The sequence below is a fragment of the Chinchilla lanigera genome, unplaced genomic scaffold, assembly GCF_000276665.1.
Source record: "Chinchilla lanigera isolate Chin_1 unplaced genomic scaffold, ChiLan1.0 scaffold00005, whole genome shotgun sequence".
Classification (NCBI taxonomy): domain Eukaryota; kingdom Metazoa; phylum Chordata; class Mammalia; order Rodentia; family Chinchillidae; genus Chinchilla; species Chinchilla lanigera.
Genome location: NW_004955406.1, coordinates 9,007,208 through 9,031,876, shown reverse-complemented (window position 1 = coordinate 9,031,876; position 24,669 = coordinate 9,007,208). Strand labels below are relative to the sequence as shown.

Below are 24,669 nucleotides of genomic sequence, written 5' to 3'. Positions count from 1 at the left end.
ACCCCACTGGCTTCAGCATTTCATCACTTAGCATTATATGTATTTGCTATTGAATTTTACTAAATTATCTTTATCATATTTTAATAGTTTTCATCTTTACTGCATGTTTTTACAAGACTTATTTATTGACTTAATTTGTTGTATACATATACATATGGGACCTCATTATCCCTCTTCTGCAGTCTTGATTATAATAGAGAGTGCTTCATAAAATTGTAGACTGGTAAAGAGGGCTGGAATTTAGTTCACATGTATTTTTTCCTCAGTGACTACTGACCTCTAACATCTCCATCAAGTATGAGACAGAGCCTTACTTTTTTCTAAATTAGTTCTGCCTTTATGTGCCTACAAAATTTTGGCCCCATACCATTAATTTATATGAGATTCTTTATGCTGGCATCATCATTTACTGTTTAGTATACATTTCTGTGGAGGTAAAATAGACATCATGCAATATCTCTGTTTTATGTGGAGTCCTAATTTTTACTGTAGTGTGGAAACCAGTGTGTTCATCCAGAACATGTAGGTTGGTTTGCATGGATATAGACTTGTTTAAGTTATTTCCAATTAATTGGCCCATGAGTCATAATTTACACTAAGAACCAGTAATGAATTTTTTTCTCACAATGAACTCTTAATTTAGAATAATGCACTGAGTCATTCAAATTAGGTCTGTCTTTAATTATTTATGAAGCTATTGAATTAGAAGAAAATTGAAATATATGTTATTGTGCAGAACAATTTCTTTCCATTTTTAAAATAGAAGTCAGACTAAACAGTTTGCAAGAGAACCTCGTTGAGGTCTAGGATAAAGCACACCTGCCCTTTCTCAGCATGAACCACCTAAAGACACATTAGCAGTAATAGTTCATTCTGACTATTCCTAAATGAGTGTTATAAGGCTTTTCCTTCACATGGTGGTCCTAGGAATTGTTGGCGGGAATCATTCTGCAGTCTACTTTCTGCACTCAGATTTTTGCCTCTGGCAGAGTTCTGACTCCAGTGTTCATGAGAAAGGGGAAAACACACTGTAATGGCTTTGGGCAGCTGCCAGTGAAGAGCTACCCCCTCAGACAATCACCTTCTATTATCATTTGCTGCACATAGGATACATTACTCATCATTTTCTCAGCATATTCATTATAAATGCTGTTTAATGACATTTTAAAGGTAAATGGCATTTATCAAATTATCGTGCAACATCTTGTTCCAAGTCAGCCCTCATTCTTTACTATAAGCCTATGCTCTGCAGGAGAACTTGTGTGTTTATTTTTTGTCCCATTATCTGTCCAAAGACTGAAAGTTGCACATGTATCCCATTTTTTCCCTGTTTCAGGCCATTCCCTCATACTAAAATAATCATCTTGCTTTGATAATGTTGGTTCTATCCCAAGATAGAGTTTAAATATATATAGTACTTCTTTTCTGGACCTTTCTGAATATAAATAGTGGTATTCAAGCATTTTGTGTTCAGAATAATAGTGTCTTAATTGATTTCCTTTTATAATGCTCTACATAGTATGCATTCAGGAAATACAGTATTTGTTTAATTGAATGACAGCAATGCATGGTGAGACTGGTAGATTATGAACTTTTATGTGGGTTATCAGAAGTTCTTAAATGTTTTGATCCCTGTTGCCTGTTTTAGATATGAAAAGTAGTGAATGAGGTAGAGTTAACTCATTCAATAGATAGACTCCTAAGTGCTAAAATATTAAAACTACGTGGATTAATGGGATAAAATTTGTTTTGATAATATATAGTATGACATATAAATTAGGTTAATCATATCTCCTCAAATATTTATCATTTTTTTATTAAGAAAGCTCTCAATATGCTTTCTTCTAGCATTTTGAAATGTACAGTTTATTTTTATTTGCTGTAATCACAGTATTGTCTAATAGGACACCATAACTTCTTCCGCCCAACTGCAACAAACACTTTAATGTGAAACACTACAAAGTTATGAGGCATCTTTGTGCGGGGGGGCCTGCAAATCTTTTCTGTAGTGTATTATTCCAGTTTTAGTATATGTGCTGCTTAACTGAGCACAGTATATATTTCTTGAATTATTATATTCTGATAAATTTCCTATGCATTCCCCTACTTGAAAACTACATTTGAAAGAGAGAAGTGAGTAGCATCAAATCTTTTCATTTTGCTTGGATTCTAAAAGATTTTATTTCTACTCTTAAGATTGATAAATGTGTCTATCTTTGTTCTGCCGTGGAATTTTTCAGAAATTATACATCAGAGATTGAAAAGTCATAGCCATCTGTCTTCTAGTTATTTGCCATGTGTACAGTATTTTACAATAGAATTCTAAGCAGTAAATATTAAGATGCTGTAAAGTCAGTGAAGTATAGATCACAAAATTTTAGAGCTCTGTAGGAATTTAAGGATCAGAGTACAGAAATTTTCAAAATATTTTCAAATGAAGAAGGTAAGGGGGCTTAGCTAGTGATTTTTATAAGGTCGTATAGATGCTTGTTAGGGCTTGAGCAAGGAACAGGGGAGCCCCAGGAGCCTGACTGGTCTTCCTCTGTGCCCCCTACTCCAGCCTGTTTGAACTGGGGAAGTTTTGGGGAAGTGGTTTAATACAAGTCCCTAGTAAGAACCTTGATACCAGGATTTATCCTAATGAGGCTGAATGCAGACTGTATTTCTCTTTGGAGCAGGATTTTGGATTAATTTGGCAAATTCCTATCAGAAAGCATTGTTCAGAGGGTGGTATCTTCTTTATTGGAATATTTTTGTTTAAGAATGGTGAAACACTAGGTCAATGTCATTTCAAGCACAAGTTTTTCTCTTGTAAGAAAAAGATAAGCAGCAGCATTTTTTAGACCTATGATTATGAAACATAGAAAGGTGGTATATGAATGAGCTGTGATGGTGAGGTGTGAATGCCAGGAAGCTGTATTCCCAGCAGTTTTCTTGTTTCTTTAACCCTTCTGCTTGCAGTTAATTACACTTTATATCAAAGAAATCGTTTTCACAGGACAGCTGGGATAATTGTACTGCTGATTTCTACTGGTCTATTCAAAGGAACAGTTAATGCTTAAATTTGTCTCTTCTTTTTAATTTTTTGACCAATTTTGCATGCTTATATCTGGTAATCTGAACAACTAATTTGAAGACAACAATATGCAATATAACAACCATTGTTGAATTCCTATCATCTTGTTTAGTGAAATTTTGTATCATTTCTAATTTTTAAAAATTACTTTTTATTCTCTTTAAAAAATTAATTTTTATGTGTTAGTATTATGATTGTATATGTGATACCAAACATTGAAATACATCTTTTTGAAAACTGAATATTCTTTCTATTTTGCTATAGGAGTTTGTGAAGATAACTAAATTCAGCTCAGTACTATTCAGAGGAAATATATTACTTGATTTTATGTGATCTCAGATCATGTTGGACATTAACAGTAATTTATACAAAGACAATGATTCCCATCCACCCTGAATTAATGTTGTTACCTTGTCAGTACTTGGAGTGAATTTGAGCTCAGCTACTTTTTTCTTCCCTTATCTCTTTTGGTCTAGTGGTAAGATGTTGAGGGCTCTCAGCCCTGCTCTGTTTCTTTGAAATATAATAAAAGTAATTGGTGAAGAGGGAATTGAACCTGTGACCTTGCCTTCCTTACAGCATGACCTAATCAACTGAGAAAACCTCTGTCATAGCTTCTTTTTGGACAGTTCTCATCTTTTTATCATCACATAACTGATGTTTGTCATTTTGTAATTTTACTCAGTCACCCTCAGTTCCTCCTACTCTTTTAATCCTACATGGTATTGAATATATGGCTTGTGGTAGAATATGTTGAATCAGTTAGTATATGGAGCCATGAAGTGTTTGACCAGATTGTCATGGTCATTTTGAGGAGCAAAGGTGTAGTAATATATGGTCACATTTCAAAGTCTTAGATGTACTTATTGTTAATATGTGTCTTTCTTTACCCCCAAAGCCACGTTTACTTTAACCACTTTGATTTTATATGTTGACTTTGGAAAATGTTTTAGTTACTTTTCCTCGTTGCTGAGACAAAGTACCTGACCCTCAAAGTTAAAAGGAGGAGAGGTTTAGCTCATAGTTTGTAGCGGTTTCAGTCTATAAAAGGCTGGCTTCAAGGCAAGGTGGCTTGGCAGCAGGGGATCACAGAAGAGAACTAGTTCATGGCAAGCTGAAAACAGCAAGAGCAAGCAAGCAAGGGAGAAGACAAGCCTCTTTCTGTCCCTTAAATTGTATCCAGGCTACCAGGATTAGAGCAGTACCAAACCAATCTGTGGACTGATTTAGTAATCACACAACCTTAATCTCAGCATGACACACTCTAGATTCAGCCACCTCTGAAAAAGCCCCACCTATGACTTCATGAGGCTTTGAGGGGACATCTAGACCCAATCATAACAGTAAATATGCATTTTCTAATGTGATTTTTATAGGCAGTGTAATCAAATGGGTAGGTACATGTCTGACTATACCTATAGCTTACATATGGATGAACATAGAAGTAAAATGCACATCTATATAGAAAACAACACCTAAATACAAATACAGTGTTTTATTATGGACAGAGAAGCCAACCACAATTTCAAGGATTTTTTTTTTTTTTAAGGGGGTTGTTAAAGGAAAAAAAAAGAACAATAGCAGCATACCAACATCACAAACATAAAACAACATAAGCACATTAAAAGGGATACAGGGTTTCAAAACAAATTGATAGGAATTAACAGTGGTTCTTATGTTACATATTGTTATCTTCAACTACATTGCTCAGATTAACAGATGTAAGAATGGAAGATTATTGAAACCATTCAAGAAAATAAAAAGTAATTATTTGATAAAACATATTTCAAGGATTTTTAAAAATAACTTGAGTGAGGAATTTAAATTGCTATTACTTATGACTGTGTGTACTCCTTAGAATGCAAGTCCATGCTGAAACTTCCAAATTTCCAGTCTGTTTTGTGACTACAGCTATAATTCTGCTTCTCTATCATACAAGAGATTAAGCAAAGCTAATTATGACTTTATAATATCAAACTCAGATGAAAACTTGAATATCCAGTATTTTTTTCCCTAAGAGAAAAGCATCATGTACTTTATGTAACTGCTACTTAAATTGGTATTATTTTACTGTCTCTCTATTTCTACTTACAACATTTCTACAAAGATATTTGTAGAAGGCAAAAACCAAATTCACTTCAAATCATGCAGAAACCAAAGTGTGGGTCTGAATGAAAGCATTGAGAGATCCTTTAATAGGAAAGAACTGCAGCAGATGTTACTGTATCATTGGTATCAGAATAATATTGGGAATGGATAAGGCCTGACAGATGGAAAATTCCTGGAATTGTTACATGGTAGAATGTAGAAAACTTTAAATATTAATATAGAGTCCTTAGAGAAGTGGCTTTGGGGGTGTCTTGGAAGTAGGAACTTCTGTTTCAACCAGGCTGCTTCGGCTTCTTTTGGAAGATTTTATAAGGTATGAGGAATAGATTCTACTAATTAAATCTTAGAAGAGTGAATAGGGGTCTCATTAAGAAGATTCAGGCTAACAGATTCACATGAAGATACCATCTTTCTTTCTTGAGTTCTTTGTGGTTTTATTCTTTGTTCTATAATTGTAACATGAAAACCAGAACTCATAAATAGATAAATTCCAGTATGTTAAAATAAAAATTATAAAAAACTTTGCATGGCAAAGCCACTACAAGAAAAGTTAAAAACTAAACTGGAAGAAAAATATAGCTCATATCATAGAGAAAGGATAATTTCCCTAATGCTGGGTTGGCAGCTATAGCCCAAAGCCCACATCTAGCCTGCTGCCTATTTTTATAAATCAGGTTTTATTAGAGCATAGCCACACTCACTCTTTTGCATATTGTTTGTGACCACTTTTATCCTACAGTAGCAGAATTGAGGAGTTGAAGCAGACACCCCTTGCCCCACAAAGCTGGAAATATTTACTCTCTGGCAATTTACAGAGCATTTTGCCAACTCGTACACACTGAATAATGGGCTCCTATCAAATCAGTATGAAAAGATCAACACTAGAAAAGTAGGCAAGAGATGTGGTGTGTTAGTGTCACAACGAAACAAAAGAATAGCATCTGTTCTTCCCAAATGGTTCAAATGAGAGTGGTTAATGAGGGGCAGGGGCAGATTCAGGGAACAAAGAAGAGTGGTGTGACATTCAGAGACCAGCAAGAGCAGGAAGCTATTACAATCCCTGAGATGGAAGACCACAAAGAGAGAAACTGGTGTCCCAAGAACTCACTGAGAGCTGGAGTAGGGGAGGATAGAGGATAAATTATGAAAAGATATGGTCACCATAAGAAATAGGCATTGAAACAAGGTGGAAATGGTTAGAAATACCTTGATTACCCTTTTCATCTTATAGTTTGCTGCTGCTTCCCAGAAGTGAGGAAGCACAGGTTCTCAGGGGCCAGCCTCCTAGAACACAGCTGAGATTCTCAACCTAATCCATTGTAAGAGAGAGCAAATGGGAACTATACTGAAATGTCACTTTTTACCACTTGACTTGGCAAAGAGCAAAATGTTTTATAGCACTCTGTTAGCAAAGGTATGGAGAAACAGGTATTACATAGATACAGGTACTTATGGCTGTGTGTGTATTTGTGGTATGAAGGCAGTATCTCTCAAAATTATGAAGGCATATTTTGACTCAACAATTATGTTTACAGGAATTTACCCTATAGGTATTTTGGCATATACATGAAGTGACATATGTATAAAGCTATTTACTGAAACTTTCATTTTTAATAAGAAAAGAATGGAAATAACCTAAATGTCCAAGAGCAGGGAACTAAAATAAATTATGCCATTTCCATTCATTGCAATTCATTGGCATACTCATTGGCAGTACATGACTTTTTGTGTATTTTCAAAAAGGAAGGAAATGAATGCATAAAATATTTTTTTATATGCATAAAAAACCCCAAGAACTGGTAAAATTAGGTGCTTCTAGAGATGGAGATTGCTGGAGAAGGGTCATCTTTTTAAGCCTTTTGGAGTTTGATTAGAAGAAAATAACCTTATAGGCTAGTTGTTGCAATATTAAATTACATTTAAAAGTTTAATTGAGAGGAATCTCAAAATTCTAGTCCTTAACATGCAGTTTTTAATATTTTCTCAAATGAAATCTGAAGAGCTCATTGGCAGACCCAGTGTGACATGGTCACTGTTGAGGCTTCAGTGAGGAAGCTATACTCTCTTCAATCCAGTGTTACCACTGTGCTGCTGTTAGTCCTGGGAACTACTTCTTATATCTTCTATTCTTCAACATTCTTGGCATTAATACACTACTTAGATATTTTTAAAATGCCCTATCATTGCACCTTCAACAAATTCAGGCTGCCCCTATCTGTTGGTTTGATGTATTGGAACTTTATTTCACTTTATTTTTTTATTTTTTATTTTTTTGGTTTTTCTCCGGTACCGGGAACTGAACTCATGACCTTGTGCTTGCCAGGTAGGCGCTTTTGCTGCTGAGCTAAATCCCCAGACCCCCCTCCCCCGTTTTTTTTTGGTTTTTCTCCGGTACCGGGTTTATTTCACTTTAAATACATGCTTTAGTTGTTTGGAGCTGTGTCTTTTGAATATTTATTTTCAGATACAGCAAGTTGAATATTATCAACAAGAAAACATTTGACAATCACAGGATCAAAATATAGGAACAAATGTGGATTTCTCAAACCTATCTCTTTTTATTTATTTTTCTGGGCAAGATTTGCTTCAATTGGAAAGAACTGAATATGGATGAATGCATGTTGCAAATTGATTTTTAGCCATAATTGCTTGCAGCAGAAAAAGAGGCAAAGACAGTAGATTGGGAATATAGGCAATCAGAGATGAGATTCTTACACCTGCCAGATTCCATGTGTAGCACACAGGCTTCCACAGAGAAATTGAAATGCTGCTATCCTGTGACAAGAGGTTCCAATTAATGTGATTTGGATGCATCTGTCTGCCAGTAGCGCACCTCATAAAACAACAGTCCCTTCCTGCTGTTGGAGTCAGTCAAAAGGCTCATTTAGTGAGTGGCACAGGAAGCATCCTGGGAACTGTGTTGGGGTGAGGGGTGGGGTGACCCTCCTTCCATTCCGTTGCAGTATTTCAACCCAGCAATAGCAGCTTACAGAGAACACATCTAGCTGGAAGGCTTATAACAAGATGGCAGTTTACATAGTAAATGCCATTCTGCAAGCATATGTTTCTCAAATATATAGCCGTGGAGTAGGAGTTTAGCATAGCATACTGCCAGGTTTTGATCACTGAAATAAAGATATGTTTACCCTATTAACTTTGGCATGAAAAAGACTTGAATGGTATGTGGATCCTTTCAGATCCTAATTTAGAACTGAAGAGTTTAAACAGGGCCACCTGGTAATTATTTATCCTGAGGCAGTGACCTAGAATTAGGTGGATGTTAACTTTGTCAGGGATATTGCTTCCAATTTTATTCTAGAGACTAGAATGCTGTGATACTTCATTCTCTCTCTCTCTCTCTCTCTCTCTCTCTCTCTCTCTCTCTGTGTGTGTGTGTGTGTGTGTGTGTGTGTTCTCTCCTCTCTCTATTCGCGGAGTGTGGAGTAACCAGGAGCTTTATACAGGCTAACTCATGCAGCATGGATGAAGGGATAGATTTCTGGGTAAGGTCAGATCACTCTAGCATCTGCACAGTACTGTCTAAGGATTACCACAGTCCTCTAAAAGATCCAGGCCAAGATCTAGCCAACAGTTTTTCACACATTTAAGCAGAGCTTCATAGAGGCAGTATCTTGCTTGGATGTGACCCATTCCTCTGTCCCTGCCCCATACTACCCTGTCTAGCCATGTACCCAGCCCCCTGGCCATGCTCACCTTTCCCTTTTCTGCAGATTTGGTTGTATCAATGATCTGTTCTCTGCATCCTTTTTTTTTTTTTTGGTACTGGGAATCAAACTCACAACCTCACATTTTTCAGGCAGGCACTGTGCCCCTGAGGTACATCCCTTGTTCCTGAATCTTTAAATGTGAGTCCATTTCTTTAAGTCCTAATTCTTGAGGGTATGAGACCAGGTTTTACCCATTCCATTTTCTTTCTTTTGTAAAAGAACGTACTAATTAATTTTTGGCCTTGGTCTTCTCAACTGTGGCTCTTGGTCAACTGGATAACAATCCTCTGCAGCCTATCCTACTATTCACATTTTTCATGAAGAAAATTGGTGGTATTCAACTTGTAGTTTTGTCATGGGAATGTGGATTGATACTGTTCAGTGTGAAATAAAACACATTTCTCCAAAATCCAGATTTCCAGGAAAGCTATATACTAAGAAGTGTTTGAATTATAATCATCCCTTATTGTGGAGTTACATTTTCATTTGATCCACAAACAAAAATCTATTTGTGTGCAAATCCTTAAGAGGGGAAAAAAAAGAACATTAATGAGCCTCCATTATTGCCAAGAACTGACTGTGCTAGGTGATTTTTCCATATATGTAATAATTATTGTTGCTCAGTTCCATATGTTAATTGTTGCAGTGATCTTCTGAAGTACATACTTTTATTTCTTTGAATTAAACCTGTTATTTTGAGACAATCACAGATTCATATGCAGTTGTAAGAAATAATACAGAGAGACTTCTGTATCCTTTATCTAGTTTCCTACATTGATGAGTTTTATTAAAAAAAATGTCTTGCTGGAGATCAAACCTAGGAACCCACTCATGCTAAACATGGGGCCTCACACATGCTGATTACACGCTCTTCTGCTGAGCTACATTTCAGCTCTGATGGTCACATCTTACAAAACTTTAGTACATTAGCAAACCAAAAATTGACTTGATATAGCCAAGAAGTACGCTTCTCACCACCACAAGAATCCTTCATGTTCCCCTTTCATAGTTAAATCCACTTCTACCCCAACTCTACCTAAAACTACTAATTTGTATGCTATTTTTATAACTTGGTTTTTTTTGAGAATGTTGTATAAATTAAAAATATACTGTGTAGCCTTTTGGAATTGGCTTTTATCCATTAGCATAACTCTCCAGTGATTTATCCAGGTTGTTATGTGAGTCCATAGTTTGTTTCTTTCTTATTGCTAAGTAGTAATCCATGGTATAGATAGAACCCAGTTTAACCTTTCATTCATTGAAGGACTTGTGGGTCACTTCATTTTGGGCTATTATAAATAAAGTTGTTATAAACATTCATGTCCACATTTTATGGGAACACACATTTTTACTTCATTGGGGTAAATGTCCAGGAATTGGTGAGTTATACTGCAGTTGCATGTTTAGTATGTGCTGTGGTTTGGTTGTGGTTTGTTCCTTAAGGTTTTGTTGTTGTTATTGTTGTTGGAGTTTGGCATACAGTGTGACAGTGTGGGAGAGCTGATGAAACCCTTTAGATGTGGGGTCTAGGTGGAGATCCTAGGTGATTGGAGTGTGCACTTAGGAGGGACTGTGGGGCATCAGCCTCTCTGACTTCCTATTTTAAGATGTGATCCTTCCTGCAACACTTGTGTTAGCCTTTGCTGTCCATCATGAAGTGATGTCACCAAGGGGACCCTCAACAGACCCTCTGCTATGCTGTGAGCTAAATAAGCCTCCTTTATTTATAATTAAAGGCTTCAGACATTTCGTTAGTAATACAAAGTGGACTAATAAAGTGTACAACTTGCAGTGATCCTCTAAAGCGATGGTGGGGAACTTAGCATGCATGCCACAGCTACCTGTTTGTTACCATTGAAAATTTTAAAAGGTTCGCCATTACTGTTCTAAAGTGCACATTATCATCTTTATTATTATTATTTATAGATGAGGAAACTAAAGGCCAGTAAAGTTGGTTAACTTGCCTTAAATTAGAAAGTTAGTAAGGAGTACAGTTTAAGACTTAATCTCAAAGCTGTCTCACCCTTCAAATCCATGTTTTCCAATCAAGGACCATTCTGCATCATGTGATCTTTTACACACAGTGTTTGGTTGGAAAATAAGAGTTTCTGCTTTCACCTTACCTTGAATTACTAAAAATGAGGAGGTGATTTCATGGTTATACAATTGTATATGGCTGTTTTCAAAAGAGCTAAAAAGCAAATATTACTACAGAAGATACCAGAGTCCAAGGTAGATGGGATTAAATTAGGAGTTCTAGTGTTGTAATACAAAGGTAGTGAGCTTTGTTATTCCATCTTTGCTGAGAAATTGAGGAGCTGGAACTGGTTGCCCAGTGAATCAAGGGAAGAGCCAAGACTCGGATGTAAGAGCACCATCCTTCTTTTGCCTGGTTGTCCTCTCTCCTTAGGCTTGGACAGCCTTCAGTGATGGAGCAGCCTGTGTCATGGCCGATGCCCCTTAAAAGGACAGATACCTTCAGAATTATGTGGTGTTTGTGGGAAAGACGCAGATAGGGGAGGGGGAGAGTGGACATTCCCAGGAGTTGAATGAGCTGATCATGGTGAGTACTGTAACTCTCACAGTGTTTATGGTTATTAGATGCACTGTGGAGAATTGCAGCCTCTTCTTATAATCTAAAGGGTCATTTCTGGGTGACATCTTGACAGAAGAGTACTCAGTGTACCTGACCAACATTTAATTATTAATACTTTGTGCCTGATAAGTAGAGTGATGTTGCCTGAACATTTATTATGGAGCAGAGTGACGTTGCCTGAACATTTATTATGGAGCTATTGGCCTTTTTTTTCTTTTGTTCCCAGTAAAAAGAGGATGATTTCATTAAGTAGTCTGAGAAAATTATAACCACAAAATTGTACATTGCTGCAAAAGTGAAAGGGTCTTTTCAGTATAACTTTAGAAGCTTTGTAATTTATACCTTTACAAGAAACATTCCTTCTGTTTTGAAATTTGAAACAAAGGCAGGATAGTTACCACTTTGTTTTCTGCAGCCTAAATATTGTTTCTGAATTAAAACAGCTGATTTCAGTTTAGTTCCTTGTCTTGGTTACTTTTCTCTCGTTGCTGGGACAAAATACGCCCAAAATTAAGGAAGGAAAGGTTTATTTCGCTTACAGTTTGTGGAGGTTTCAGTCCATACTTGGCAGAGTACAAGGCAGAGTGGCACATGGCAGAGGGCTACAGCTCATGGCGGCAGAACACAGCAAAAGCAACAAGCACAAAAGCCAGGAATGGCCGCAAGCAGCCTCTTGCTCTCCCTTACATATGCAAACTATCCACCCCAGGGCAGGTGCAGCTCTCACACCCATAATCAATCAAACTCTAAAAGCCTGCCCCATGACCACATGAGGCTTTGGGGGGACACCCAGACACAAACCATAACATTCCTACAGACTACAATGGAAGCTAGGATAAAAATGACCAAATTTTATGTTCACAGCAGTGAGACCTTTTGAAATCAGCTCCTTCCATAACTTATTTTTACCTAAAATAATGTTTATATTTAGTTATTATTTCTATAATAATAATGATGGATTTTTCAGTTAATATTTCATTCAGTTGCTGCTCTGAGTATTTAATATTTAATAAACACATAAATAAGATTCCAGAAGTTGCTGTGAGACTTTACTCCCTCTTCATTGGCAAATACTAATTTGCTATCAAGATTGTTTAGTATGATCTGTTATAATGCTTATTATATCAGTGATCTTCTTTATGTGATTTCCTTTGGGACTCCATGTAATAGAGTCATAAAACACTATTGCTAGAAGCATGTAGAAGAGTCTAGTCTAAAACACCCTCATTTTATGTATAAGAAAGTTCTTTACATGGCAGGTAATTCTTTATTTAGTTTTATCAGTAAATTAGAATCTTCTAATGCATCAGTGATTTTTTTCAAAAACATTCTGGAGAAGCAGTCCCATTCACTCCCCACAAACACAGGTATGTTCATACATGTAGCGTTGCTTCTTTCACATCATGCCAGTTTAACCTTGGATATTGTGTTTCAGGCTTTATGTAATGTTATTTGATAAAAGGGTTCCACTGCAAAAAAAAAAAATTGAAAGCTGTAGTCAGGGTACTTAATAAGGCTCATTAGGCCTCTGTCATCAATGATAGGTAGTAAATAAGACATCATTTGTATGCAGTTATGTATTTGTGATCTATATAACAGGTTTGGCAATAACATATTTGAAGAACTTTATTTTATAAGACTCTTTTTTACACTATGTAAGTGGATTGCCTAACCTAGAATATAATACTGAGATCTAAGTAATTGCTTAATTTTGCATACCATATAGGATTCTGATTTTTATCTATGAGATTAGTAAACATGTACTTAAAAAAAAAAGAAACCAAGCTGTATTCTCCCAAAGACAAACAGAATAACTGTAATTTTGTTTAGCCAACTGTTTGTTTCAAGACTGATTAAACTAGGTATGTCCTAGAGATAAATGGGTACATACAAGGCTGTAATTTAATGAGAGGGCTTGATCCAAGAATTCTTCATGCTCTCTTGAGTAGCACTTAGGAAAGGCTAGAGATTGGACCATGTGGGGTTTTTTGGAGAAAAGGTAATCTTTCTGGGGTGGGGCTCCCTGTAGAACACTTGGGACTTTTCAATACAGCTCCTCCAGATGTTGAAAATACTCTCGCTGTGGTTAATATTGCTGTGTCTATCTGTATCTTATCTGACTTAATCACAAATCCACCCAGATTACAAAAGGGTGAGATTTTACTCACTTTATCAAGATGATATGTTGTTAAGCACAAAGCTGTGTCCCTTGCTGAATGCACTGAATCTTAGAAATTTCTGTCTTGTTTCTCCTCTGTAATACGGGCCAGCAGAATGTACAGAACACTCAGCCAACATTTTCTGAGTATAAGATCTCTGATCTAACATAACTCTTTTTGTGATTCAACCAATTCATGCCAGAGGACTGACTCTCACAGTCATCAATACAGTACTTCTTTTCTGTTTGTAGATGGACATTATGTGTCTGTGTTTGGAATACGGTTGGATATAGGGAGCAGAGCTTTTCCAGGGCACACTCTCACTTTCAAGGTGGATGGTTTCTTTTTTTTCCCTTGTCTGGACAAGATTTGCCCTAATTTCCTTTATACATGTTGTCTGCAAATATATTTTTCACCTCCTTTTATTGTTTGGGTGGAGACTATCCTGAGAGTCAGTCTTTTTCCCCCTCCCTCCCTCTACTTCCCTCCCTCTCTCTCCCTCTCTTACTCTGTGTGTGTGTGTGTGTGTGTGTGTGTGTGTGTGTGTGTGTGTGTGTGTGTTTCCGGAAGAAAGATGAAGTGTAAGTTATATTGTGTATCTGTGACAGTATCATAGAATAATGTTCTTTCTTCCATATCATATGATAAAAAAGAAGAATCTGATATAGTATAGCTGAAAAAAAAAATACTGGACTATGATATGAGACCTGAATTTAGTCTCAATTTAACCCCTAGATCCCCTGGCAAAAGCATTTGCTGTAAACTTGATGCTTTCTGTATTTCCTTGTTTTATGTCCTCCCACCCGATAGTGGTGTCATATCATAATTTTGAAGTAGTCATGATTTCCTTTTTACTTTCATTACCTGGCCAATATCTGCTATCCACAGAAGTCCTTCTGACACAATAGCTAACATCTTTTTAGGTTTAAACATTACCTAAATATCAGGCAATGTTTTAAAGGAAGTTATATGTATTAAGGTACAGGAACCCCATAACTGTGAGGCATAAACAGCTAAAAGTGGAGAGCCAGGATCTGAACTTGTGCATTTAGCTCCTGAGTATGCTCTTTTTTTCCCTTTTAAATGTGTCTCTTTGAAAATCATGGTTTCATTTTCCAAACAATTCTACTCTGCAAAGTCAAACAGCTGATTCTCAGTATCATCCATCCTATACACTGAAAAGAACAAAACATGCATCTTTTTCCCTTGCCAGTCCTCAAATAGTAGTGACTTTGGAAAACAGCAAAGAATGACACTTTTCTAGTAGAACTGGGGTTGGGGGAGTGATTCAAGCAGTTTCTCACTCAGTCATTTTCAGGCACTCTGCGTTCTCTGTCTTTCAGTTGCTAATCTAGCAATAAGACACATTTGATCTATGAGCTAGTGCTTGCTACATAGTATTTAATCTTCATTTTCTAATTGCTAATTTTTAAGGACCAGAGTTATACATAGGCACACATTCCAACAAAGCTGTCCATCAGTGCCCTTGGCATGTCATTTCTTGAGACTCTACTCACTGATTAGCAAGAGTTTGTTTTCTAAGTAGATGCAGCTTTAATCCCCAGCATTTGTGTCTCAAAGCTGTTCTCATGTAGAGACCAAATCCAGCCCAGTTACTCAGTGCTTTAGTCCGGAACAAAAACCTGCCTATTTCTAAATGGAGAGGCATATGTGATTGGGAAATTTAGCTCATGTTGATTCATGCAAAGAGGTCACAGTCTATCTACAGAGCAGCTGATGCCTTAAGCATAGCAATGTATGATCTTGATAATGGCAGTAAAATTCAGTTCTCTTATTTAATTAGACTTTTAGTTACTGAACAAAACACCCACTACTCTTTAGTTATGTTCAGTAGTTCTTGCTCTCAGTTGCTGCTAGAAAGCTCATGTTTCCAACTTTCAGTGCTTTTCAAGACAGAGGAGAGGAAACCCTGATTTTGTAACAACTGTGCACATTCATCATTCAAATAAGTCACAGACAGAATGTTGAAATAATACAACACTTACAAAGTGAGGTGCTGATACTCATGCTCAGGATCATATTGAAATGTAGTTTCATTTTTCCATTTTCTCATTTTCCATTTGATTGGATTTTGATTTGCTGAAAAATACACAAACAAAAAACTTGATCTGTGAAATTTTTGCCAGTATTGCTGAAAAAGCAATAGAATCATATAACTGAGATGGCTTTTCATCAATGGAGTGATTAATTGCTACATCAGAGAGTATGGAGGTTGATCCATAATAAAACAATGGTTAAGTGAATTTCTTCCCTCTGCAAAAGCATCTCCTGGACCTCTTTCTTCCCTCAAATGTGCATGACAGACCTTTATGCTGAATTGGTGGCTGGTTGGCTGGTAGGCATTTCTGTGGTTGTAGGAATCCAACTGTGTGGGATTTAGTCCTTTTGTAGGTCCTTTTCACAGTCTTCCACTATTTGACCACAGACTATCATATGGCAGGGTCTCTGTGAGACACAGTTTATCAGATATCAGAATATGTGCCATCCCCACCATAGGAAAAATATCCTTTTTGATCCCAGAGATTTAACCTAGGGCCTCACATATGCTAAGCACTGAGCTACACTCCCATCCTAAGCATTCCTAATTAATGGTAGAATTATTTTTTGCAGCAAAATAGAAAAAAGTATGGAATTCTATACCCATGTCACAAGACTGCGAAGTTCCTCTTATCTTTCCTGAATTCTGTGATTGGCAGCAAAAGCAACAAAAAGGGTCCTCCTGACCTTAACTAAGGTAAAGATAGGAGAGGTGCTTCCACCTGAGGTTGGCAACAACGTTTGCTTCATTTAGGTATTTCAACCAGGTGAGCTGGTGACCCAGTGGTAGTCACATGTTTCTGCTATTAGCATTGAGAATACAAATGCATCTTTACCCTAACAAAGCAAACCGTGTTCTCTTTAGTGTTTATTTTTGTAATAAAATTCATCACTGACCTTAATAAGCCTATAAACATTTGCATTGAGAACTGTATAATGTTGAGTTGGGACAGGCCTTGTGAAAAGGGGCTCTGTTATGGTTTGTGTCTGCATGTACCCCAAATCCTCATGCAGTCGTGGTGTGGGCTTCTAGATTTATGATTGATCCATAGTCCAGTGCTGGGATTATGGGTGTGAGTGCTACACCCGCCCTGGGGCAGATAGTTTGCATATGTAAGGGAGAGAAAGAGGCTGCCTGCTGCCACTTGTCCCCTTTTGCTCTTGTTGTTTTTTCTATCTTCTGCCATGTGCCACTCTGCCTTGGAGCCAGCCAAGTATGGATTGAAACCTCCATAAACTGTGAGCTAAATAAACCTTTCCTTCCTTAATTCTGGGTGTAAGGTATTTTGTCTCAGCAATGAGAGAAAAGTAACCAAGACAGGCTCTGAGCTTGATACTGTAGTAAACAATGAGGAATTTCAGATTCAATCAAGTTATATGAAAGGCAATGATATTTTTTATTTTCTTCCTCATTAAAAGTAGCAGGTTTTTAAGCATAAAGTACCTAAAATAACACCATAATGTTGTGCAAAGCATGGGAATCAGAGAAGCAGACTAGTAGTTAAGACCACAGGCCTTACAATCAGGCTTTCTGATTTCAGTCATGATTCTGATCTAGAAAATGTTATTTAAACTCCTGGACTTAAGTATTCTTGTCTATAAAATTGAACTAATAATAAAAGCATCTACTCTGTATGTTGTTGTAGGATTGTATGAGTTAGCACATATAAAACCTTCAGAATACTATCTGGCACAGAGTAAGTCCTCAGTAAATGTTAGCCCTACTGTGCTATGATTATTGCTGTGCTTAAGTAATTATTATTTTGTCTTTCTAACAGGCTCCTTTCTTGTAACAAGTTTAGAAGGAGACTAAAACATTTGAAATGGGGTGGTTTAATTATTTCATATGTTAAATTAGGTTAAATGTTTGTAGAAAATGAATTTATGGACTACATCAGCTTTTGAAACCTAAGTAGTCCAAAAAAATGTTCTGTTCCTCATGTAAGTTTCTATAGCTCATTAGGAAATCCAGACCACAAGAAGCTTTCCTAATGTGTTTAGCAGTATCTCACTGATAACCACAGTTTTTGAGAATTCTATTTTGCCTATGGTGCTTTTTGAAAATGAAGTCAGCATTGATTTTTATGTGGTAGTCACCCTCTAGATAAGTCTTATTAGATTCAGCACTTAGCTGTATTCCTGTGCAGCAGTGGTAGAAAGTAGATGTCAAACCTGTCAGTAGGATGGGATTACGTTCAGATGGAGCTGGGACACCATAAGACACTGCTCTGATTGGGTAAAGAAGGTGGTAAAATCCCTTGGTTCTAAGAAATGAATACTTGTGAAAATGATAGTAAACCATTTTGGCAGGCCAATAACAGTCCTATAAACAAGAAGATATATACTGTGCCTTTGAAGAGAATAATGTTTTGAAATCTCTTTTCTTTCTGATATATCTTATATAGCTTGTTAAATTTCTTCATGCTATCCTGCTATATAAGTATTTTCTTTCAAAGATCTTAATCCAAGGAAGCAAAGATTTTATTTTTAATATTGTTCTTGTAAAAATATTTATTTTGATGTATGTATATATATATTTACATATTTTTGGTTTTAAGATAATATTTTAGCTCAAATTCCTGATAACATAACAGATATGAATTCCTGATAATATAACAAACACAGATTTGCAATTTTATGGACTGAATGAGTTCTTAACGTCAAGAACGCAGCTAAATTATCCTTTGTGGAAATAATAATCATAGCATTTTTTGTTTGTCTTTCTGACAGTGTCTTTGGGTTATAATAAGTTCTATGACCAGGGTTTGTAAATCAAACCCAGGATTTAGTGAAAGCTTTTGCCTACATTAATGGTATTTCTCCTTTTAACCTTCACTTCTTCACCATCTTGTTTTAGAAAAAAAAAATCAAAACAATAGGTAAAAAGCAGTACAAGACTATAGAGTGGCTTTGGCACATGGGCATTTTGGACTGGATAAATCTTTGTTGTGGGGCCATCCCATGCATGTAGGATGTTTAGCAACCTTTCTGGCCTCTGCCAGTTGTGCTTTGCACCTAGTCCTTACAATCAGAAATGTCTCCAAATATTGTCAGATAGTGTGTGTTGCAGAGGGAAGCATAGTAAAATCCCAGATTTTAGCATCAATAGAATTATGCTTAGAATTATGTGCTACCTGATAGGGCATGATGAGAACGTAGCGTCATTACTGTGCTATTCCTGCCAAAGATGCACAACCTGAATTGAATCATTAAGGAACATCAAGCAAACCCCAGTTGAGGAACATTATACAATAAACTGGCCTGTAATCTTTAAAGGTGTCAAGGTCGTGAAAGTCAAGCAAAGCTAAACTTTGATTTTGAACTGGATCTTCATGCTTTGGAAAAGGACTGTTTTGGAATAATTGCTGAACTTTGAATAGCATCTAAGGATTAGATGATAGGAATGTATCAGTGTTAACTTCCTTATTTTCATGGTTGTATTGTAGGGTACTGTATTGTGTATTGAAACACAGTTTGGAGGTGATAGGCTATCATATGGGCAACTTATTTCAAATAATTCAGAAAAAATAAGTTGTACTATTCTTGCAACATTTCTCTAAGTTTGAAATTCTTGAAAAATAATTTAAAAATTAATGCTGGCAGTGCTGATAGTCTTATACCATACTAATATCCTTTGCATAACAAATGAACAAAATATGTTAAAAAGCCTTTGAAATGTTCAGAGTTTGACATCTGTTTTCTGTTCTAAGGGAACAAAATAACTTTAGAAAGATGCTTCCTTCACTGAAATCATATTAATAATTATACAAGCAATAGGTTCTTAATGATATACAAAAATTAGAGAAAAAAGATTGGGAGCCGCCCACCATTCTTAGTGTTAGCCCCAAATGGCAGAATGTCTTTGAACGCCCACACATTGGCTAAACTGTTTTCTCATTATTTCTTTCCAATATCTGTTTCATTTTCCATGAGTAATAATTAATATAATTCTCCTTTCTTTGTTTTCTTTTCCTCCCTGCCAGCCATGGATACTGTGCTTCCTCTTTTTACCTTGGGTAACTCACAGTGCTCCTTCCCTCTGCCTTCATCTCACCCTGTTACACCCTTACTTTATAAAAGGCTCTGCCTTCTATGTCTTACGCGGACAGGCTTTCTTGTTGTCTTTGTTGAAACATTTTCAGATGTGTGCTTTTATTCTGCAACTTTAGCATAGTGTTTCCTTTTCCTGAAGCTGTACTAATTGTTTGTAGATAGCCTCTATGTTAATGCTTCTATTTCTAGTTTATCTGCCACAGACAGAGTCAGCCTGGCCATGATCAGCTTAGCACTGCAGCTTCCATGTTAGCAGGGATGATTACTTGGGGCTCCAGACCTTAGACTTCAAAATATGTGCATTTTTCAAGACAACTAAAATACAATTACAGTATGATCCAGGAATTCTGCTATTGGGTTTATACTGAAAGAAATTGAATGCATGGATTCAACCAGATATTTGTACAGCCATGCCCATAGCTGCGTTATTCACAGTAGCCGAAAGGTAGAAGCAACTTGTGTTGATTAGTGAATAAATGGAACATATACATAAAGTGGAATTCAGCTTTCAAAAAGAAGATTCAGACACATAATGCAAATAGGTGAGCCTCGAAGACAATATACTAAGTGAGATAAGATGGTTACAGAAGGGAAAGTACTGCATGATTCCCCTTAAATGAGGTGGCTAGAGTAGTCAGATCCATAGACACAGAAAGTTGAATGGTGGCTGTTGGGGCTAAGGGGCAAGGTTGGGGAAAGGGGAATTACTATTTAATAGGTTCAGTGTTTCAGTGTGCATAGTAAAAAGTTCTTTAGACAGATGGTGGTAATGGTTGCATGAAAGTGTGAAAATACTTTGTGCCAGTGAACTGTATACTTAAACATGTTTAAAATGGTATATTTTATGTACGGTGTATTTAACCACAGTTAAAGAAGTTTCTTTGGTAGTGTATTTATGTTTTCTGTTGCTGGGGATTGAACCTAGGGGATTGAACCATTCTACATGCTGGGCAAGCACTCTACTGATTACTTACATCCCAGCCCAAAGAATACAATCTTATCAGTGTTGTACTAATGGAAACTTACCTCAGATTGTTGGATTTGGAATCTACCCTTCAGTTTACACTATGTGGCTAGATTCTATCTCTTCCTGCCTATTTTAATTGGACATTAAAAGAAGTTATCTAGTGACATCTTCAAGGCTCAAAAAGAGCTTTTATTAAACACCTACTATGCATAAAATCCTTCTTAAATGTGCTCAGAAGCTTTATAAAGGATCTACTTTATCATTTAACATATTAGGAAACTGGAGTTAACCAAAGTTAGTAGTGTGACTGGGATTAACCAGCTAGTAACTTGTAGTAATGTAGTTAAGTCCATGACTCTTGGTTTATGCTGTTTTATAAAACTCTTCTTCCACACAGTGCAAATGCAATGTCACTTGATTGCCAGGAAGCCATTTGGACTACACTTCATAGTTTGTTGCTTGAGATAATTTCTCTTAACACATACTTGTTAACAAAAGCTAAATTTCTCCAGTGCCTTTCAATTCTAGGTGATATGTTTTGATTTTTCTCTGATATTCTCTCTTTTTTCCTGATTATAAAATAGTATTATTAAGAGGTGTACATTGTACTGGGAAAGATTCCTTGGGTAGAATTTTCCACCTTTCTGTTCTCTGTTCTTATAAAGCAAGAGATGGACGTTTGACTCTGATGAACAGTAACACAGGACCCAACAAGACAAGCACGTCTCACAGTGCAGCCTGTGATTTTCAGTGGAATTCTCCTTGTGCCCAAACATCCACTTTTACACAAATGTATTTGGTGCCCTTCTGTAGCTGCACATGCCAGACTGTCTTATAGCTGGCATGTCCTTTTAGGCCTGTGATTTGCCCATCAGTCAGTTTCCTCACATCCTTGCTACACTGGCTAGATTTGCATCGTTAAATTGGCATAATTTTAAAAACCCCACAAATTCAAAATTAAATAAACGTAATACATCAGACCATAACTGTTATACTACAGCCTAGACATCATAGAATAGCTACTGCTACATAATAAAATTATGCATGTGAATGAAAAAATGAGCTGTAGGTGTTGAATGAGAGATCTGAACATGGCAGGTTTCTCATATTTAAAGCACACACAAAAAGCCTATTGAAATGTAATCTGTCTTCTTGGCACATTTGAAGAAGTTTTGAATTTGTTTTTTGTATTGGAAATGTAATTCATGTACCTATATGTTCCTTTCAAATATTAAGCATGCTCTTTGGCAGGTAGCATAGTAAAGACAAAATGGGCAGTCGAATATTATTTTCTTGATGTCAGTTAGAAACACAACAGCCTCCCCTAAGTCTTAGATTTCTGTCATTTGCCTAAAGTGTGCCCCTGGCCTTCCATGTCCTTTCTCTTACATGCCACCAGGGTGGATGAGTGATAGTCATATTTGTGATAATTGAAGGTCACAAGATGTGTGGTGGAGTCCATTTCCCTTCTGAGCTTTCCCTGTATGATGTTTCCATAAGGGAAATAATGCCTGCTTGTGTTTAGATGATTGTGTGGGCAGGAGTGTGGTGATTGGTAAAACTGCATGTATGCAAATCCTAATGTTTTCCTTCTTGCATTTACATTCATCACATGGAAACATATGTACATCTATTGATAAAGGTGATTGCAAAAGCTGTTAATCACTCCTGGAAAGTGAAATCACAAACTGCAAAGGTTTCTTGCCAGGGAGCATGTACAAATGACAGTGCCACCTGTTGTTTAAACCAAAGAATTGCTTCAAATTCTGTTGAACCAATACAGGGACCAACGCTAGGAGTCAATTTCTCCTCACTCAAATGAAAACACCAACTCCTTATTTATAATTTCATATATTTGCTGTAAAATGGGCTATCAAATGTGAGTTTTCACAGTGTACAGGAAAATAATTTATTCGGTCCTTGTCAACATTGTTCTTGGATTTCAACGCTTTCTTACATATAATGGAGCTTGAAGTTGCCCATTTTGAATGCCTTTTTCCATCAAGAAATTAGAAAATGTCTCCCTGTATAGCTGCCAGTGATAGATGATAAGATAGAATGTTTGGGACTAGTGTTGATGGATTATGTTCCGTCATCCAGTGAGCATTTGTTAGCTAATCTCAGTGCATAATGATAACAACAGCCAATACCACCTTCAGATGTGAAGCAGAGTATGTTTTAGGGCTTTCAACCTTTTGCAAGTTCTTATACCTGGCTTCTTCATCTGTAAAACAGGAAATTCAAGTCAGATCAGATCAAAAGATCTTGAGGTTCACTCTATTTACAGCTGTATGCATGTACTTGTGAGGTTATCTTGCTAATATTCTGCTAGACCTCTAAATATATAATAAATATAAAATATAGATTTCTAGTCCAAATGCAGTACTAGACTTCATTCTCCCTGAATCACATGTGGTGACCAGGTGATGATAAGATGGCTTCTCTAGTGGTCTAGTCTCATGATTCTGAGAGTATGTGTCATAGTCCATTTCCTATTGCTGTAGTAAAATACCTAAGGCTGAGCACTTTATGAAGTAGAGAAGCTTTTTTAGCTCACAGTTTTGGAGGCTGAGGGTCCAAGTGGTAACCTCATCTGTTTGGCCTCTACTGTGGGCCTTCTGGCTGTGTTATAACAGATGACACCACAGGACAAGAAAGAAGCAAAAGAGCACAGGGAAAAACCAGGTTTGCTCCTTTATACCAACCTACTCACTCTCCAGGGAACTAAACCACTCCTGTCAGATCTAACCCACTCCAAGAGGCCAGCATTGATCCCTTCACAGGGACAGTCCTGACCAGTCACTTGTCTCTAGGCTCCACCTCTTAAAGGTCCCACTGTCTTTCAGTACTGTCACACTGGGGACCAAGCTTCCAGCATATGAACTCATAGGGGACAAATGGTGCCAAACCATAATATCATGTTACCTGTCATTCCTGGGAAAGTCTCCAAAATTTTTATAGGAGACTCACAGATAAAGTAGGATAAACATGGCTTTCCTTGGGGAAGAACCATCATCCTTTAACTCTTTTCAGTCTAATAGTTTTAAACTTCAGCACATAACACCTAAATAGATGCCAGAAATGTCCATTTAAAACATATCAAACCAAGTGTGGTGGTGCACACCTGTAATCTCAGCACTAGGAGGCTAAGGATCATGGAAGTGCAAGGCCAGCCCAAACTACACAGCAAGATCCTGCTTCTAGCAAGCAAAAATTTATTATGGTTAATATCTGTAGTTATAGCAGCTACATCCTGGAGCAAGTATTTTAGACCTCTTAATCTTAAGCATGGATAATTTTTTTTTGATCCAAGAAATATTTTAAGATGAAAAATAAACATCTCCCCATCCCCTTTTCTCTTTCCTATTTGGATTTTCTCCATTACACTTCTCATCATATGAATAGGGAAAGATAATTCAGTAACTCCTTGCCAAAAATGCACTCAGATTTCTCTTGCAAGCACTTATTCTAATGTAAACCAAAGTAATAGGAAAAGAAGGAAGAGAGGGAGTTTATTGAATTACATTTAGGCTTTCTTCCTGGCATCACAGGACTTTTAGATGCATGTTGGTCTGGCTACTTGCTTTAGTAGACATTTCTGTGCAGGAGCAAAAGCTAGGTGCAGCTCTTACCGGTGAGTACCTCGTGTTAGGGCATAGGTCCATCTCTGTGTGGAGCTCCTTCTCTGGTGTGAGGCCTTCTAGTCACGGGGGAAAGGAAGGAAAAAAGAAGAGCTTAGTTCAGTTTTAAAGTCCATTTTTGTCCTGCTATAACCACTTGTTGTCCCTAATTGAAAAGATAATTCTGTCTTCTGGTTTTCATTAGAAATCTAGAAGAAAGAGTGAAATTTCTTATAATATCCACATATTTCCACTGATATTTTAAAAGCTGTTGTTTTTTTCAAGTTCTTGTTAGTGTGGATA

General features: G+C 36.8%; 1 protein-coding gene across 1 annotated transcript in view; it reads left to right on the top strand.

Moving 5' to 3' along the window:
• The window catches only part of Smyd3 (SET and MYND domain containing 3), a 649,248-nt gene that overhangs the window by 385,736 nt on the left and 238,843 nt on the right, over positions 1-24,669 (top strand). The window lies entirely within an intron of this gene.